This window comes from Eublepharis macularius, chromosome 1 (assembly GCF_028583425.1).
Source record: "Eublepharis macularius isolate TG4126 chromosome 1, MPM_Emac_v1.0, whole genome shotgun sequence".
Taxonomy (NCBI): Eukaryota; Metazoa; Chordata; class Lepidosauria; order Squamata; family Eublepharidae; genus Eublepharis; species Eublepharis macularius.
The window spans coordinates 173,177,717-173,198,552 of record NC_072790.1 but is presented as its reverse complement, the minus strand read 5'-3'; the positions used below and the strand labels follow the sequence as shown (position 1 = coordinate 173,198,552).

Below are 20,836 nucleotides of genomic sequence, written 5' to 3'. Positions count from 1 at the left end.
TGGGTAGCAGTAACCATGTAATTTTAGAATTTACAGTACTGGGGAAGGGAAAAGCTGTATGTAGTCAGACGTATGGGCTGGACTTCAGGAAAGCAAATTTTAACAAACTGAAAACAATGCTGGGTAGAATCCCATGGTCAGAAATATTTAAGTAGAAGGGAGTTCAAGAGGGGTGGGAGTTTCTTAAAAGTGAAATATTGAAAGCACAATCACAAATGATTCCTATGAGAACGAAAAATGGGAGGAGCTTAAAGAAGTCATGGTGGCTCCATAAACAGCTTTCTAATGAACTGAGAAATAAAAAAGACTCATTTAGAAAATAGGAGGGCCTTATAACTAAGGATGAATACAAACAAATAACCAATGCTTGTAGGGAGAGTATTAGAAAACCTAAAGCTCAGCATGGGCTTAGGCTAGCAAGAGATGCTAAAAACAACAAAACAGTATTCTTTACTTATGTTCAAAGTAAGAAAAAGAGCAAGGATATGGGAAGCCCATTGCAGGGTCAGGGAACTGAAATTGTAACAGGCGATGAAGAGAAGGTAGAGCTGCTCAATTCCTACTTTTCCTCAGTCTTCTCCTGTGAGGGAAATGGTGCTCAACATGGCAATAACAGAACACATGATGGGGGGAGTTACAGCCTAGGATCAGCATAGTGGTAGTACGTAAACACCTAGTTTCTTTAAACGGAACAAAGTCCTCAGGCCCAAATAAATTGTATCCAAGGGTACTAAAAGAACTCGCAGATGTAATTTCTGAGCCTCTGTCTATTATTTTTGAGAATTCTTGGAGATCAGGTGAGGTGCCAGAAGATTGGAGGTAGGCAAATGTTGTCCCCATCTCCAAGAATAGGAAAAAGGAGGATCCAGGTAACTACCAACCCGTCCGCTTGACATCTATACCTGGAAAAGTCTTAGAACAATCCATCAAATAGTCAGTCCTTGAGCATTTAGAAAGGAACAATGTGATTACTAAGAGCCAGCATGGGTTTCTCAAGAACAAGCCATATCAGACTAACCTTATCTCTTTTTTTGAGAACATTACTACCTTGCTGGATCAGGGGAATGCTGTAGACATAGTTTATCTCAATTTCAGTAACACTTTTGTTAAGGTTCCACATAATATCCTTGTTGACAAGTTGGCAAAATGTGGTTTGGATCCTATTGCTATTAGGTGACTATATATGAGAATCTATAACTGATTGACATATCTCACCCAAAGAGTGCTAGTTAATGGTTCATCATCCTCTTGGAGAAGAGTGACGAGTTCCTCAGGGATCAATCCTGGGACCTGTTCTGTTCAACATTTTTATAAATGATTTGGATGAAGGACTAGAGGGAATGCTTATTAAATTTGCAAATGATACTAAATTGGGAGGGATAGCAAATACGGTTGAAGACAGAGGATCTTGACAGGCTGGAAAACTGGGCTAAAACAAATAAAATGAATTTCAACAGAGATAAATGCAAAGTTCTGCATTGAGGAAAAATCAAATGCAAAATGCTGATTCTGTGAACCTAAGTAGATCATGCGGGAGAGGGCAAAATGGGTTACATCAGTGCTTAGTTCTTGTGGCCTTACATGCCCAGGGTAATGCTGGTCGCCACCTTGAAGGTCAGGTAGCAATTTTCCGCAGGCCAGTTTGGCTAGGGACCCTGGAGGTGATTTGCCATCTTCTGAGCATGGAGCGGCGGTCACTCGGGCAGTTGGGGAGGGTAGTTGTACATTTCTTGCATTGTGCAGGAGGTTGGACTAGATGACCCTAGAAGTCCCTTCCAACCCTATGATTCTATGATGGGAACCAGTGCAATTACAGCTATAAGTCTGAGGTGGGTAAATGTAGTAGAAGAGCCAGATTTTGATCTATTAGCACCTTTTAAAGACCAACTAGATTTCCAGGGTATGAACTTTCGAGAGTCAAAGTTCCCTTTGATTCTCAAAAGCTGATAACTTGGAAAGCTAGTTGGTTTTACAGGTACTTAGCAGTCACTTCACTTGGAGAACTAAAATATTAAGCCACAGGGATTCTTTGAGCAGGGCTTTGAAAGAGGGGAGAGGTGGCCATTATCCAATAAAAAATGCTCTAGAGATCTTATTGTATTTATATGGGCTTTTTGTCTAAATCCCAAAGATCTGAATAATTAAGGCTAAGCTTTGAACTTCTATCTCTGGTGTCACATTTCAGATACTCCCCATTGGAGGCATAATTATTCAGCCTGTCTGACCTTAAGGGCAGTAAAATATAGAAAGAAGCAAAAAGGGCATGACTACATCTCTGTAGGAGAACAACACAAGTTGGCAGGCCCCTCAAATAGTTGTTGCTTCTTTGCTTGCTAAGAGTATCACAGGAGAAGTGGGAGGAAACAGCTTAGCAAAAACATTCATTCACTTTCTAGAAACACATTTTAATTGGCTCCTGCTCCAGTAGCATTGCTTCTTTGTGTTTAAGAAAGGCACTCATAATTTCAAGAGGACGGAAAGACAGAAGGGTGTTGTCAGAATGGAATGGGGTCCAGTTTTAAATTGGCTGGATGAAAAGAAATGACTCAACCTACCATGGTTGTCAGCTTTGAATTATTGAGAGAGAGAGGAAACAGGTTCCCCATCTGTGGTAGCCAAATGTAACTCGCCACCAGAATGCTTTTAAAAGGTACAGATTCACATACTTGCTGTTATCACTTGCTATTCCAAATGTAAGGAATGGCAATTATTAGTAATCACAGGATGGCTCTTCACATAGCATTGGTTCTAGTTACTGGCGGGTAATTATACCGGGTAATGTAAACCAAGCCAGGCAGGGATAATGAATTAGCTACCATTTCAAACTGAAAGCAGTCACAGCTGCACCAACAGTTCCCCAAAACAGCATCATTCTAAAGTCCTGATCAGTAGCTCCCTATGACAAGATTTTACAGCAATGTCCATGTGTTAGAATGCAGAAATTTGCCCTTTTGCTATAAAGGGGGAGGGGCATAGACAGTGAGACATAAGATGCTAAGGTCTCCCCCTCACTCAAGTTTCCCCATTCATCAAACTACTTCTTCTTTGCCATTTTCCTTAGGTATTGACAGGAAACAGGGGAGGGGGAGAGAAGTGATGAGTTTAGTTAAGTACCCCTTCCTGCATGCTCATGCTATGCTTTAAACCCCTGTTTGTTTTATAGGAAATTGGCAAAGACCTCATTCTGACACTCAAGTGTGCTATCATCACATCTAGTCTGCCACTCAAGAAGGGATGGAGGATGCTGGGCAAGACTGTACCCTCATTGCAAAAAACTGACCACTAATAAATCACATTCTCTCTCCTGATTAGACATGGGCACGAATCAAAACACAAATCATTCAAATATTGTGACAAATCGTTCCGATTCATGTGTCATGAAAATGAGTTTCGTGGGGCCGCGTTTTTCATAAAATCCACAACTTTGGGGGCCGATTCGTTTGATTCATGAATGCTTCGTGGCATCAATCCATTGATTCCCTAGGCAACATAGGCCTGGAATGTCTGCAGATCTTTTGTTGCCATGGAAACCCCAATCTTAGCCCACATAACCTTGACAGGCAGCTCTCCCTGCCAACCTGAGAGCTCCCATTCTGTACTGTGAGTCACTGACAGAATCCATCTGACAAAATTGGTGGGTGCCTGTTAGGGCACAAGGAAGAGGGGGTGCTGCAGGCCGCCCCCCACCCCCTGACCCCATGGCACCCAGTGGGACAGAAGGGAGGTGGTCTCCCAGTCAACATATTGCAATTTTCACCAAACTTGGAGGGTGGCTGGAGGAGAGCCTGCTGAAGTCTCCCTGTGAGTTTGGCATGTCTGGGATCTGATGAATCATGAACCTAATGAATTGTTTCGTGAAATGGGACAATTTTGTGAAAGTTCATGGTTCGTGGTTTGTGGAACGTGATGAACCACGAAACTCAGGCTTCTTTTTTTTCCCGTTTCGTGCCCATCTCTACTCCTGATCTGAGAGGGGTAGATTTGGTCCTTCTGCTTCCATATTTGATGACTGCTAAGTGTTTTTTTTTTATCAAGACTGTAGTTATTGCTCCACAGCTTTTTGTTTCCTCACATAGTCCATGAAAGGGAAAAACCTTAATGGTTACTCTTTTTAATTAAGCAGGTTTGTCAGGGATGTGTCCTCAGCCCAGGCCTTAAAAATGAAACTGTATCTGACCACTGGCCTCAAACAAGCTAAAAGCTTTCTCATTAGGCTTTGTGTAAGTTTTAGCCTGTCAGGAATTCATGGGCTATAAAGGCAGTGATCAAACAACTAAAAGCATTTTTCTTTCTTTTTAAACAAAAGTGTGTGTGTGGGAGGGGGGGGAGAGAAGATATAGGCTCGATAAGTGAAGAACCACAAAGAATACATACACGGTAAAAAGTGCTTGTCTATACTATACTATATAAAAAGAAAATTCTACAAAGGACAGTAAAAAAAAAAGGAAGCACTGGGACTCAAAATTTGATTAACACGATTTAAATAGTCTTGGAAAAGCTTCACTGACTAGGATATATGTTGTCTGCCTGTGAGTCATTTTGGGACACAGTTAAGAAAAAAAGATCTTCTTGAACAAAAACAAATGTCAACTTCAAAGTCTATGAAAAGAAATGTTGGCTTGCAGGCAGATTATTGCTTTAAGGCTAGCAAATGTGGAAAGTAAGCAAGTAAGCAAAGATTCCCTCTTTCATGCCAGTATGTGACAAACCCTGAGATACTGAGCCAGTGTTTACCCCACTTCTCCTCCCTCCCTCTGCTTCTAGTCCCATCAAGTCCTCTCTTTGATCATTCCTACCATCTGGGGAAAAATCTCTTTAGCTCCTTTCTTATAACGCTAAAAGGCTTTGGAGCAAATCTTGGAGAAAATGATTAACCTCTGTAGGATTTACATAACGTTTCTATGAAATCTCCCACACTGCAAGGTTGAGAACCACTTTTGTATACAGGTGTTATTAGATGAGCAGGGTCTCAATCATTAAGTCCCTATTCTTATGTTACTTTTTGTTGTGTTAAAATTGCTCAGGGGCAATTTTATTGCCCCGTTCTGGCACAATCTTCCAGCGAGGAGAGATGGTATTTTCAAACTCAAGATAAGTTACTATATTTTATCCCACCTTCTTCTAAGGAACTCAGTATGGTTTATATGGTTTCCCTTCATCACCACCAATGCTCTGAGTCCTTCGACAACTATTGGGATAAATTGTACTCAATATACACACTTTATCTGTGCATATATTTTTATTCTACCCCTTCTCCAAGGAGATCCTATCCTCACTTTTATCTCTACAACAACTTTGTGAGATAGGATAGGCTGAGGGATGGCTGAAAGCTACCCAGTGAGCTTCATGGTTCATTGGGAATTGGAGTCCAACAGTGTCCATTATTAGTAGTCTAAAACTCTAGCCTTCTCCTGGTGGTACCCTCTCCTAGGACTGTCCATATGGTAACAATTAGGTCAAAAACTTTTCTGTGTTAGATTCATTCCTCTGGAATGGCCTAGCAGACAGAGTACAGAGGATGCCTCTGCCTTTAGGAAGGCATGCAAGATGGTTTTATTCCAGGAGATATTTGGTGGAGTTTAAATTGTTCTGGGAGATTTACAACACAATCCTATACCGAGTTACTCCAGTTGAACCCATTTATTTCAATGTGCATAGGATTATACAGTCTGTTGTGTTTTTAAACTGTATATTGTTGTTAACTGTGTATTTATATTGTTACATTGCCTTGTTACTGGATACATCTGTTGGTTTTGTATTGTTGCAGCTGTTGCTGCTTTGTTAGCTGCCTTAAATTGGAAGAGATAAGGTGGGAAATAAACATTTTAAATAAATAACCACTATACTACACTGGCTCTCCAAAAAGGAAGTACTTTACCCAGAAAAGAAATACTTCTTCACACTAAGCACATTACTGAGTAATGTAGTTCACTGCTACAAGATGTGGTGATGGCCATTGGCTTACATAGCTTTAAAAATTGTCATGATCTGGCTGTGCCAGCGAGACCTCAGAAGCCTGTTAAGCAGTGGGAGTAGGCCTGCCTACAATTCCCAGGAGCCTCTGGGCCATTTTGGTGCCCCTTTTGGCCAATCAGAACACAGGGGGCTAGTGCTATATAAATCTGAGAGGGGGAAAAGCCTGTGTTCTTCCTCCCAGGGAGCAGGTCAGAGGAGGTTTCTGCTAGGGATAGAGGCCCTTATCCAGGTAGGGTGAGAACAGGCCTTGCAGACAGAGGGACAGTGAGTTCAGTTGTGGTAGGGCCTTTTGTTTATTTTGCTTTCACCAATCTATTGTTGCTAAAGCACCTTGCTTTCTTGTTTGCTTGCTTGTTTGATATTAACTGACTTCCTTGTAAATAAATCCTTTTGTTTGTTGTTACTCTGCTGGGTCCTCACTCCTGTTTATTGGCCAAGCTATGGAGGTCAGAAGGGTTGGGAGGGTACTCTGGGCCTTCCCAAGGGACCCTAAATCCCAGAGTGGTGGCATCGTAAGGTGGCTCACCCCAACTGAGGCATGACAAAAATAATTGGCCAGAATTTGATAGGCATATCAATAAATGTTAGCCTTGATTATTCCATGGAAATACAAGATGCCAGAGACAGACTGTTGCCTCCACCACTTCTTGTGGGTTTTTAGAATCATCTGGCTAGTCAAGGCTGGAAACAGATGTTGAACTAAATGGATTCTTGGTCTGACCCAGCATGGCTTCTCTTATAGCCCTATGCAAAAACTGACATAGTAAAAATTAGTTAATTTTTTTTTAAAAAAAACCTTTACCTTAGCAAAAATAATCTGAGAAACAGGATGTAGAATGTCAAAAACATATACTTCTGCTTAATCCAGTGCAGTTATAACACATTCACTTCTGGTTTTTTTCTTCATTCAGTGCTGCTATCATGCTAATAAAAATGCATGTTATTTCTGCTGGTTTGTTCAGAGAAGTGTTTTGTTTCATGGAAAGTACATATGGCTTGGTTGGTGTCGTATATCCTTTTCCTCATTTAAAACTCTAGTGGGAATTGTGCATTTCTAATAATTGTGTCTTCATGGGCATGTATCGTGGAGATTATTTATATTAAATTTGCAAAGTTTGTACAAATTATATAAAACCATTTAAAATGACTATTTTATAGGGGAAATACCATTATAAGGTGAAAAGCCTACATATACTATCTGGTTATCCATATTTATAAATGTTCCTCCTGATCATAAAAAAGAAACATAACAAAGCAATGTCATGTATAATTATGTCAAGTTTGAAAATTACATTTCTACTTCTTGATAGAGGAGTACTTTGATCAGAACAAGTCAATCTAGAATTATTGTGATATGCCCGTCCCAACTTAGGGTCTAACAATATGTTATATTATCCTTGTGTCCTTCTGAGGTCTGCCATGAAGACTTTCAATGAGATGAACCTTTCAAATTCCATGCTTATCATAACTCAGTTCTCAGGCATGTGGGCTCTCTGGTCAGATTGGTGTGCAGGCAGAATGGGCTTAAATTCATTTTGCTGATCTGAAACAGATCCAGGAAAAATCTGTTTACCCACTGGGAAACATACATTTACTGATGGCTATGTATAGGCTTCCATAATTGGCAAATAGGTTGTCCCTGAGAGCATTTCAAGTCAGGAAAAGACCACTGAGTAGAGGGCTTAAGTACCCTCTCCTCCATTTGTCATGGTCCTGATCCAAATTGGCTCTACACACACCTAGGAACTGAGTTCTGAGTAGAGATGGGCACGAACAGGGAAAAAAATGAACACGATGTTCATTGTTCATTGCCATCCACAAATAGGGAATCACAAACAACCACGAACATGACCCTGTTTACGAACATGTTCATGGTCAGCTGTTTGTGGGAGGGAGGGGGGAGACTTGGAAGGAAAGAAAGTTCCCTGTACCATTTGCAAACAGCGTGGGGAACCTCCCCTTCAAAGTCTCCCTCCTTCCAGCCAGCTGGAGGGAGGGAGGAGAGACTCTGAAGGGAAGAAGGTTCCCCACACCGTTTGCAAATGGCCTTCCCTTCAAAGTCTCCCTCCTTCCAGCTGACTGGAGGTGGGGGGGAGACTTGGAAAGGAAGAAAGTTCCCTGCGCTATTTGCAAACGGCACGGGGGAACCTCCTTCCCTTCAAAGTCTCCCTCTTTCCAGCTGGCTGGAGGGAGGGGGGAGACTATGTCAGGAAACCTCTGACAAGCAGCTGAGTCAGGGGTGAAGTGCCCCTCTCCCTGCTGCTGTGCAATTTAATTTAAACCACGGCAGGGTGCACTCAGCCGCTTGGGGGTGAAGTGCCCCTTGAGAAGGGCATTTCACCCTGGCGAGCTGCACTCAGCTGCTTGTCAGGGGTTTCCTGACATAGTCTCCCCCCCTCCCTCCAGGAGGGGGGAGAGGGAGCAGCAGGGAGAGGGAAATTTAAACCCTGGCAGGCTGCAATCAGCCCTTGTCAGGGTTTTCCCTGACAGTTCAGACAGAGTTCAGAAAGTCCGTGCCTACTGTTTCCATGGGAATTGATTGAAAGGCGCCAGACTGTCTGGTTTGACAAACGGCCGATGAACACCATGAACAGGGCTTGGAATGAACACATGTTCGTTGGGAATGGGGCCTCACAAACAACTTGCTCGTGAGCAGCTGATTGGGCTGTTCATGGCTTTTTTTTGTTCGTATTGCTGTTCGTGCCCACCTCTAGTTCTGAGAATACAACTCACAGGGCGTATATGAATGAAATTCTTCATGGCATACCTGGGGAGGACAAAAAGATAATGTAATGTATAGTTAATTTCTGAGACCCTCTTGTACAAGAGAAACATCTGTCAACTTTTATGGAAAAGCAAGGACAGAATCACACAAACCAGTTCTGCAGATTTGCCTCATACATCAGTGTTATAGATATTTGGATTTATAAGACTGCTTAATGAGCCTAAACACCAAGATAAGTGGACATAAGTATCCTTCTATACTTCCTGTCAATTGCATTCCCATACTTCCTATCATATATCAGTGTATATGTTTGTACTTCCACTATTGGCGCTCTGGGTGACTGGGACAAGTTTATAAATCTAAGAAATCTGTTACAGAGGGTTGTTGTGAAGATAAAAATGGTGGGAACACATTATTTTGATTTGGATAGATAAGCAATACATGAGAGAGAGAGATGAGAATCCACCTAGAATATTTGTTTAGGTGCTATCATTAACCTATCAGATTAACTATTAAGAACACTAGATATTAAAAAAGAAGGTCTGAGGGAGTGAACCAACCCAGAAGATGAGAGAGAGAGAGAGAGAGAGAGAGAGAGAGATAGAGAGAGAACATATAATACAACCATACAAAATATTCTGAGTAAAAATAGACGCTCCAGAGGTTATTTTTTTTAAATAAAAAAATGGTTTGGGAACATTCTGTTCTAGTCTTTATGGGTTATATCTCAACAGTCCTGACCTAGGTTTGAGAACTCACAGAAATTTCAGCTTTGGGAACTCTAATTCCTATTCTTCCTTTCACTTCTTGTGCCAGGAAACAGGGTCCTCCAGTTAAAATATGTGGCTGCCCTAAAGTGACTCTACATTCTTCTGGAACTCTTTGGGATCTTCTGGAAGCCATCCAGTAACTATGTTCAACAGATCAGTAGCAGCCATGACACATCTGGAAAATGTCTAGATGAGGCTGTGCAAATCTGGTGGGATCTCACTCACTATCCATGTAATAAAAAGTGGTTTAGAAAGAAGTTAGAACTGTAGCCAATATTCTCTTGGATGGGTCTGCTACTAGTAGGGAAAAATACTGACCCCCCCCCCATTCAATGAATGCATATTTATGCTCCAAAACAAACTCAGCCAAAAAAGATCTGCAGGTATGGTAGCAGTAAAAACAAGCAATATAAATAGTGATTTATGAGACACAATGACACATAACCTACTTTAAAACTCCAAGACTGGCATAATTCTTTTAAGGACAAACTGTCCCTCAAACTGCCCTCCCAAACAAAACCAGTGCAATACAGTCAGTAAAGAATAACAATGGGTTTATCACACATGGCCACTTCCCCCCATCACTATAATTCCCCATGGTAAGCTTTTAAGAAGTTACCATATGATTCTCACCTTTGGGTCTCCAACTACAGGTTAGATAGTTCAGATATTGTTGAAGGAGGTTTCTTGCTCACGCATAGGTTCTTTAAAGGTACATCTGTGAACAAATTACCAGCTCTGTTCTTTGTGTGTCTATAGCATACAAGGGTCTGGTTTGTGCTAGCCTGGCCATCCCTTCTCACTCCACCACTGTGAGGTAGATTTTCCATCCAAAGCTGACAAGGTTGTTTACTGGGACTGAGGAGACTTATGGAGCATATATTTGGGAGTAACTTGGTGTTCCTGTTGTCCTACACTTCCAGTACATATATATAGTTGGATTATTACCCAGCCCAAGTTTAAGTAGAGGAAAAGCAGAGGCCCATGCTCCTTTAAAATGAAATGGCACTAGAGACTAAAAAAGTTCAGAAAGATAGTAACAGATTTATTGCATGGGCAGGGTTGGTATGAAGATAGACAGGGGAAGGAAAACAGAGGTAAATTTTTGTTTGTTTATCAGAATACTTCACTAGTATGAAGCACAATAGTCTTCTTCAAGCTTTGTTTCAAATATTTATAGTACTTAGATGTGAGAAGTTGGTATTTTCAGACTTAAGTTACTTATAACAAAGTTCCTTCATTGACTTAACTTCACAGCTTAGGTGTACATACTTTGATATACAGCACTCTTCCTTTTACTGCAGACCCAGGGTACTCCACAGAGTCAAAAAACCCTTTTCAGACACTGGGCAGGTGTTATTCTTCCACTAAAGACATAACTGTATTCTTTTGGCTGAAGGGGAGTCTCCGTTTACTACCTACTTCCTCTGCCAACCACACACTCCCAGTTCTAGCTTGCCTGAGTAATAGTAGTGCTGGCTTTCCCACTTTAGTTCATCAACTAAAAGCGTTTCATAAACCTTGAGCTGTCCCAGTAAGGGCAAACTTTCTCCCTTCTTTTCCTCACACAGAGGAATCTCAGTCTGATCCTCCCTGGTCAGATTCCAAGCTTGACTCTCACTTGACAATCCTGTCAGCTCCAATTTGTTACCTTCTTGCCAGCCAATCACAGATTGGGGGGAGCAGTATGCCAATCAGCCTCCCTTCAGGTAGTTGTTTTAACTCTCTATCTGCCCCTCTCTCTGGATGCAGGTAGTTGGTAATCCTTGCCTATTTAATGCCTATTTTCTCACAGTGTTTTAGCAATAAAATGGAATTGTAATTAAGGAAGTAATAAATGAAAAAAAGGAAGTTTTGTGCTAATTGACATTTTACACAACATTCCTATATATATATATAGTATTTTGCCTCTGAATATATATATATATAGTGCCACCTATTTTTGGTTTTTATTTTATATATTATTTATAGTTATCCTTTCTCACTGAGATTCAAGCCAGATTACACAATGTAAGTTATCATGATCGATGACTGGGACATTCAACATACAATACAACAGTGTTTGGTTTGCAGCTTCCTTTCTGTTCAAGGTCTACTATATGACTATGTTCCCACAGCTAGCATGCTCAGTTATGTTGGACTAGCATATACAAGCCACAAGGAAAACCCCATGCTGGAATGGTCAAACTATATGAAAAAGCCTAGCTCACAGGTTCCTTCCCAAGATGAAATATCCCCTTGCAGGATTCCCCTAGGATTCTAGAGTCCATATAGTAAGAAGTATTTTGCCTCTGAATACAGAAGTTCCATATGCTTCCAGACAAGGTGATGTCACTGTGGTGACTCTGTGGCGCAGATCTCTAGCTTTGGGGGAGGGGGGGGCACCTTTCTGCTGCAGCCAAAACAGTCACTTGTCCGACTGTCCCCATTTATCATTTTACAATGAGTCAGCAGAAGTCAGGAACAGCTGAAGCAACATTTTCAGTGTATTTGCTTAATTGTCAGCTCATTCAGTCGGCTCAGTTTGAAGGATGGAGAATAGTGCAGTGGCAAACAACATGATGGTTTTATGGAATTGTAAAAGACCACAAAGTTATCTAAAATACTCTCATGAGACATGTTTGTGATATCAACTAAGCAGCTCTCAGGGGTTTCTTTTTTTTCCTTTCTTTTTGTGCACCTGCAGTCCTTGTATTTCTTCAAACCTATAGCTCAGCTCTGAAACATCTTTTATTGCTAAGGGATCAGAACCAAGATTTCAGAATTCAGCCTTGAAATATATGATTTAATCAAAAGGAGCCTTCTGAGGATGCTCAATCATGTGCTTCTTGCACACAACAGGGAATTGCAGTGACATGTATCCTACCACTTCACTGAGCAATAGAAGAGCCACTTAAGCTGGAAGAAGGCTCCCTGGGTTGGTTGGATAGATCTCTGTGAGTGGAGATGTGGAGGTGGAAGATTTTAAATCAGGTAGTGTCACAAAAAAGCAGGAAATAGCCCCAACAACATTCTTTTAGAACACATTAATTGTTACTTAACTTTTAGATACCTTGGATTCAGCTTTCAATATGATACAAATCTGCCTTCATACTCATTGCCCTGATAGATCTGATATAGCATAGAGACTTAGCACATGAGCCTGTGATTCTGTAGGTCCCTAAATCTCACTATGCTTTTAGCCTCACGTCAGCAATGAGTTGGATTATAAAACAGGTCCACCTTAAAACAAAGCCATGTGTGAGGATTACTTTGTGCACAATAATACTATTGGCTTACTAAAATTCTCATACCCAGCCCTATTTAAACATTTAAGGGAAGGGGCTCTTTGAGTGATGAAAAGTGTGATAAATGCCAGCTAACATTTCAGCTTCTTATTATGGAAAATATGGTTTGTAGCTAACAATATGTTAACCCTGTTTTAGAGGATTTCTGTTTGAGGTACCAGCCAGCCCATTCAATTAGTCCATTATGAAGCGGTTCTTCAAGGAAAAGCTAGTGCCTAGTTACTGGAAATAAGCTCCACTTAGAAATAAGCACTGAGTAACTGCTGTGTTACTCCTTTGCAAATCCAGACGTATTTACATCAGTGCCAAGACAAAACTTTTGGACCTCAGTATATGTGAGTAAACACATAGGCACGTGCATACATGTGCACGCAAGCATGTGCACGCGCGCACACACACACAGTTATGTTCCTCTTCAGCAAGATTTCTTTTCCTTCAACACGTTACCCAAATAGGCAGTCTCCTAATTAGTTGGGGGGAAATTAGCTTAAAGGAGACAAAGTGAGATGGAGTAACTGGGATTCTCCGCCAATGTTTATGGGGATTTTTCCCTAAAGAGAATTCTCAAAATAAACCAGCCAAGTGTTCAGCCGGAATGGTTTTTATTAAAAATAAAATAAAAGGGCAAACATACAAACTCACACAGAACACATATGAAGCTAACAAACTGGAAATCAGGGAGGAGAGAAGAGAAAGAAATTTTGAGGAAGGCTATAATTACCAGTCTTGAAGATGGAGGTCCCCAAAAGAAAAAACAAAGAGAAGAAGAGAAGGCCCAAATGGATTTGGGGGTGTATGTACAGGTCCCAGAATACGCACACACACACACAGGTGGCTAGGGACTCTAGATATAGGGTAAAATGCTCCCTAGGGTAAGCTGACATATTTGCCCAAAAACAATAATTTGATGGGTTTTCCGGAGGTGAATAATGGGTGTAAATAGTGCTTGATGACCCTGTGAGTACCAGATTGGAAAAGCAACCAGGTTTGGTGAATAGTGTTAAGTGTTGCTTAATTAAGGTAAAAGAGTGAGGGGAAGTGAGGCCAGGTGTGGATGAGATTAGTCAAAAGTCTCTTGGGAGACCCGTTGTCCTAAATTATGCATCTCTCTATGCCCTAGAGAGATGCATAATCTCTCTAGGGCATAGAGAGGGGGCCATTAGTCAGTTAGCTGCTCTGACTCTCCTTCTGAAATATTTGCAGACGCTCTTAGCTGGCTAGCATCCATTTTTTTAATTTTAGGACAGGCAGTGTCTTGATCTTAAACTGCCCCTCAGTAGAGGAAGGGTCTGTCTGCTAAGAAGCACATACAAGCTTGTATGGCATGTCATCTTAGATCTGTCCATTACAGTGTTACCCTATTCCATTAGCCACTGCAGGAATTATTCTACATACCACCCACATCAACACAGGAGATTCCTGCAACTACTTAAACTTACATGACTGTGTAGAGTCAATTGGTTCTTTTGACACAGCATCTCTACCCCAGTTAATCCAGTTCTCCACTCCCAGCACTCTACACTCCCACACAAAACAGCAAAAATATCTGTAGCCTTGCAGCATTACAAGAACACCAGCAGCCTTGAAAGAGCCTCTTTTGCGGTTGCCGGTATGTGGAACATCATTGCCAGCATTGTGTAGCTCACCCCTGTTCTTCATCCTTGCTCCAACTCAGTTTTTATGCCTACTCATTAAATTGTGTTGGCTTTGTGACAACAGCTGTATTAATCAAACTCTTAACATTTTATACAGCTTTTTAAAAAAGCTGAAGCATGCAAAACAAGATTTTATTTTACATGTCATAGAGGAGAGAGGGAGAATGTGGAGGAGAGGAAGGCAAGAAGCTGTATATGTAAACCAAACACAAAGCAGATAATCAAACTAAGCTCCCTTTTTCATCATACATTTGCTTTTTGCATACCATTGAGTGGATCTATTTCTCATTCAGTCTTGCTACAGCAAGAATTTAATGATCAAATCCTTCTCTAGCAAATTAAAACAGACCACAATACCTCTACTATTGCTTCACATTTAATTTCATTGGTCACATGAACTCCAAATTTAATTCAGTTTAAGGATACAATGTGATCATGTGACCATGCTTCATGAGAGACAAACAGCAGAATGTTTTCATTCTTTAAAATGTGTATCCAGATTTCATTTTACTGTAGTCATGTAGACCTATTAATCATGTATTTGTTAGGTTTCTCGAAATCTGTGAAGCCCTGGAGACGCAAGACCCTACCTTTTTTTTTTTATTTGAGCATAAAAATCATTTTATTTCTTTGGGTTAAAATTGCTCTTGTAAATCCCCAGCCTCCTTATTTATTATATCAGAAGATGTCCATGCTTCAAGTCAGTTCTTTCTGGATGCCACAGAGAAGTCCTGCTAAGTCTGCAGCTAGTTTTCTTGTCTCAAATAATTTTGAGTGCCTTCCGCCAGGACTGTTTCTCAGTCTTCCCAGATATCCAGCAACCTAATGTTATGTAGACAGATTCAAAGTGTTGAGAATTCCAGATATTAGGAACTTCTTTCTTTAAGAAGCTATTTTGGATGTGCCTGACATTCAAAATCCAATTTTCAAATAAGAAAATGCCATCTGGAAACTGATTTAATGTACTACTTCACAAGATGCTTTGAGGAGATGTCAAAATGAAAATATTAAAATCAACTAAGAAACTCTTAATAGTTGGGTCCAATTGGAACATTGCTCAGGAGCATAAATTTCCATCTCTGGATGGTTTGTTTGATGTGGGGAAGTAGGGACAAGCAATCTAGTATATCTTTTCTATCTTGGTGGAATCCAAAGTTGGTGTATATATGTCCTCAGATAGGAGTTCAAACCCCCTTGCTTTTAGCTTTATAGATTCCTTCTCATCTCACTCAGCACAATCAGACAGTAACTTGAGAGTTTTCGTTCTGTCAGTTCCTGTATATAGCAGTTCAGAGAAACAAACCACTCATCCTAAATCCTCCAGTGTCCCAGAACATTCTTGAATTGTGGATGAAAAGAAACTAGAGCTTACCCTTTCCTTTTGTTTCTTTCCTGTCGGGAATGAGGAGAGTTGCCACACCAGCCACACTTGCATCACATCCCTCTTGTCCCTGAGCCTTTCCGCCTTCTCCCTTGCAGTCCACACATACAGCACTGCTTGTCCTGCTTTCCTTTCACTGCCTGTACTGTCCTCAGAAGGAAACTGCTGCTGTTTTCACTTTCAGACCAGCCTCCCTCTTCAGGAGCCTCTGACGTCACGCAGCCTCTACGAGATATTTATGGCTCAAATGCTATGAAGTTTCCTGGGGTATAGCTTGAATTGCTGCTCTGTGGGATTTCTAGTTTTCACACTTTCAGATGGATATCCTTTCCAGAGGGGAGACTATGTGCATGTATGGAGGAGTTGGGACAGAAAGGGAACATGGGTGTGTTAGACCATGCAACAGAAAAGTACTGTTTCTTCTTTCTCATATAAACAGGAGGCACATGAGCCCCTCCCCATCAATAACAGACTTTTATCATCAGGTTTCCTCTGAGTCTGTTGCTTATGGCAAAACTAGGCATCAGTACACCTCACTCAATGTGCTGGAATACCAGCTTCTCCTCCATAGTAGGCATATATAGGAAATGCATGAATCAAATCCTCATATTGAACTGATCATTCATTGCCAAATCAGTGCTTTCTTTAATCACTCCTTTAGATCAGGCCCAGCCTCCCAGCTTCACCAGCTCCCAACATGAAGTGGTGCAAGTTATATTTCTGAAATATTCCCATTGCTCACATAGGTCATACAGCTCTGACCTGGAACCTTTCAAGGAATTTCTACAACTCAATAAATTGCTCCTTGTTAGTCAGAGGATTATCCTGAAGCATGCTACAACTCTCAACAAAATAAAACAATGCATAAAAACAAGTTGTAATGAACAGGATACTTAAAATATCATTGCAAAAGAATATTTGGCTGGCTGACTGCAAACTTTCATTTAGATATACAACAGAACTCCTCTGCCCATGAGAAAACAATTGCCTTTACCTGAAAGTAGTATATGTACAGTATAGTATTGCCAGAGGACCAACTTTGAACAGAATTGTCCTACTGAGAGAGGGGCATTCCAACCTCAGTCTGTTTCTACGCTCCTTCATTTCTCTTATGGCAGCATCATAGCCTATTTCACCTCAAGAAAGTGAGTTGTATCCCATCGATCATATTCATTCACACAAGAGCTCTTGTGCAAGTGAAAACATAAGAAAGTCATGGCAAGTAGACCTTGTGTTAATTCAATTTGTCTATATCCCACCTTGCACTTCCACTTATGAAAGACACCCCCATAACTTTCTTCAATCAAATTATATCACTCTTCAAAATTGGCCTGTAAAGACTGCATCAAATAGCCTTTTGCTTTTTAATTTTTGTATAGAGCAATACAAATTAGAAACAAAACATTTGTTTGCTCTTACAGTGGCTCTTGAACAATGCCTGGGTTATTGTATAACAGGATCCAACCCAGTGTCTTGAAGGAACATAGTCCTCAGCTGTTCCTCACCTTAGACAGTATTGGTCCTAGGCACACCCACTGTTATTCACACCTAATCTAATTTAAAAGGGTGCAGAGTTCCCCTTTCTCTGTTCTCTTAGCCTTTTCTACTCCAGCAGTGCTGTAAAAGGGGAGCAGTGCAGAGTTTACCCAGACAACCTAAGAGAGAAAGAAGTCATTCTACTCCTGTAACTATATTACAGGTGCTGCTCCTATCACTGTAGAGGAGAGGGGCACACAGGGTCCAAACACGGCTGGAAAATAGGCACATTGTTCAGGAGCACTGATGGTTCCGAATGGCCCAGGCTTCCATTTCCATAATCCATTTATGAAATAAAACAATTTTTCATTCATAACTCATGAACATGTAAGTATTGAATTGGATAGGTGTGGGGGGAATCTGAAGAAACACAATGGCCATGTTCCTCAGCTCTTCCTCACCTCAGAAAGCAGTGATTGTTGACATACGCACTGCCCCTCACACCTAATCTTGCATTGGGTCCAGAAAAATTATGCTAGCCCCTGCACACACAGCAACATCCCACATTCTCTCCATTAACCCATTCATACATTTACTTGAGATTTGCCAGCCATGTTAGGAACTGTTACAACATTCTCCAAAACAGCTGGCACTAGGGTTGCCAGTCCCCCCCGGGGGACAGGGGATCCCCAGCTGGGGGCAGCGGATCCCCTGCTCTCACCCCCCATCCCGCCCCTCCTTACCTGGCTGGCAGGGGTAAAGAGTGGGGAATGTGCCTCCTCCTGGGCAGCATGGCACACTCCTGCACACCACAGTGGGCCAATTTGGGCCCCAACTGCCCCAACAGCGCTCCCACACTCCATAGTGAGCTGATTTCAGCCTCAATCAGGCCCAATTTGGCCCCAAATGGGCTGAAATCAGCCCACTGTAGAGTGCAGGAGCACTCCCGGGCCCATTGCACTGGCCTGGCAGTGCTCCTGTGCTCCACAGTGGACTGATTTCAGCCACAAATGAGCCTGATTTGGCCCTGCTGCAGAGCACAGGAGCCCTCCCAGGGGTGGTATGAGGGCCGTACAATGATGTCACTTCCTGGAAGTTATGTCATTGCACAGCCCAGGAGCATACATGAGCGAAGACATCAATAAAGGTGAGTGCCAGGTCTCTTGCCTCCCTCCCAGAGGGTAAGGGGACCTGGCGACCCTAACTGGCACCAAAATTAATACTGCACTGAATAAATATTTGTGATAAAACAGCAGAAAGAAAACGTGCAAAAAGTCTTATATTGAAATAGTGGTTGACAAAGTTTTGAACATCAAGAAATCTCTACTGATAATAGAGCCCCGTTCTGGCAAAACTGAAGCGAAATGACTAATATAAGGCCAGAAACTAATATTTTGTCATAAATCAGTAATTCTGAGAAAGGCTGTCACACACAACAGTTGTGCCAGTCTCTGTGTCAGCCTGTCCATTAAGATTCTCCTCTTAAGAGCCTCTGTGTTTTCAACTATACAATCTAAGTGGATGAAAACCAGGTAACAGGAGTTTTTCCAGGGGTGACTAGGTTTGCCATATACAAATCTTCCACAACTGGGTAAACTAATTTTCAAATTATGCAAACAGATAATTATGCAAGCCAAGCACATTATGTACCACTTGGTTTGCATCTCCTCCTATTAATTATCACAAAAATTGAAGAAGGATCTTAGGCCATTTGTGCATACCTGAATTTCCTCAGGCTGTTTTCTGTGACAATGGTAGATACCTTGTCTGAAAGAGATAAAGGTAGAACTAAACAATGTGCCCTATGGTCCCTCTTCCAGCAGTACATAGCTGTGCATCTGTGCTCAATTAATGTGCAAATAGAAGTTCCCAGGTGGAACTTCTACATGGTTTCCAGAGTTCTTATTTGTTTTTCTGCCAGGTCTTGAATAGACATGGGCACGATCCAAAAATTAATCCCGATTTAGCTGATCGTGATTCCGCGGCGGCGCTGAACCCAGGTACCCGAATCTCACCGATCAAGTCCCGTTTCCGATACAGAATCAGGAATCAGGAATCAGGAAGGCCGACGCAGGAGGGCACCCCGCAGTTTCCAGCGCTTAAGGAATGGTGGGTGAGGAGGATGGCGGCTGCCAGGCCCGGCAGGCCCGTGGAGGCGGCGGCGGGGGGGGGGTCTGTCCCCACGGGAGTGTGCTGGTACTGTCAGGGGGGGAGTTGACATTTGCCCAGTGGGCGGCCTGATTCCCCCCACTATCGGGGGACCGCACCTGAAGTGCCAACTTCCAACTTAGCGTGCTTACGGCGGCAACTGACCTCACCCAGCTTCCTGCCTCGCCAGAAAGGGGCAGGGCGTGTTACCGTTGGGAGGATACAGGGAGGGACTGGATGTGTCGTTGGGAGGAGGGGGAGGACCATGAAGTCCCACAGATGCTGAGTGTCCCCAGCTAAGAGTTCCTCTTTACGTGGCACACGACGGCAGCTGACCTCACCCACCTTCCTGCCTTGCCAGAGAAGGATGGAAGGGACAACAGTCATGCCTTGAGACTGTTTTGCCAGCATACAAATTCTAATGGAAGTAATTCCTTGACTTTGTAAACAATAAGAGGAGGTACTTAGAAGGTTCGAGGGGGGGGCTGGTTGTCAGGAGGAGCATGCCAGGGACGGGACATGTCATCATAAGGAGGATACGAGGGACACTACGTGCCGTCATGAGGAGGGGGAGGAGGGGGGAAGTCCCACAGATCCTTCCTGAGTGTCCCCAGTTAAGGGATCCTCTTTGCGCGGTACACGACGGCAGCTGACCTCACCCACCTTCCTGCCTCACCAGAGAAGGATGGAAGGGACGGGACATGTCATCATGAGGAGGATACGAGGGACACTACGTGTCGCCTGGGGGAGGGGGAGGAGGGGGGAAGTCCCACAGATCCTGAGTGTCTTCCTTTCCTTAGCCGGGGGTCCCACCAAGAGCCATCGTCATGGCCAACAACACCCGCCTTCCTGCCTCGCCAAAAGGATTGTTGGGACATGACGTGTCATCAAGAGGGGGGGCAGGGGGAGGAGGAAGGTCCCCAAGCATCTGTGTGTCCTAAGCTGAGGCTCCCACCAAGAACCAGAGTCTGTGACGTTCGCCGGCAGCACCCACCTTCCTGCCTGGCCAGAAAAGGGATGTGATTGGCACATGACGTGTCATCGGGGGGGGGGGGGCTGGGGGAAGGTCCCCTACAACCCTGAATGATGCACCCCTTCAGGGCATTGTCTGCTTGGTGCACAAGCTGCACCTGGTCATGAGGAATGCTGGTTAGGATCATCAAGGCCACATGGGATCAGGGAACATCGGAAATGCATGCCTTGTTGGACCGCTGTCAGCGTCTGGCTGCCTACTTTCTCTGCAGCATTCATTCTTCCTGCCAGACACATGAGAGGCAGGGGGAGGAGGAGCATCCTGAGCACCAGCTTTTCAAAGACATGCCCACCTATTGGAACTCCACCGAAGTAATGATAGCTTGTCTGTTGGAGCAAAGAAATGTGGTGCAGGATATCATGTCCTCTGTGCCCATTTTGCAGGA

The 20,836-nt window shown here is 42.7% G+C and overlaps 1 protein-coding gene across 2 annotated transcripts in view; it reads right to left on the bottom strand.

The window, feature by feature from the left end:
• The window catches only part of DAAM2 (dishevelled associated activator of morphogenesis 2), a 388,390-nt gene extending 372,472 nt beyond the window's left edge, over window positions 1-15,918 (bottom strand). For both annotated transcript variants that reach the window (XM_054978243.1, XM_054978250.1), the window contains exon 1: window positions 15,786-15,918. The gene's annotated coding sequence lies outside the window, so the exon portion shown is untranslated. The remainder of the gene's footprint in view (window positions 1-15,785) is intronic.
• Window positions 15,919-20,836: the final 4,918 nt, after the last annotated feature.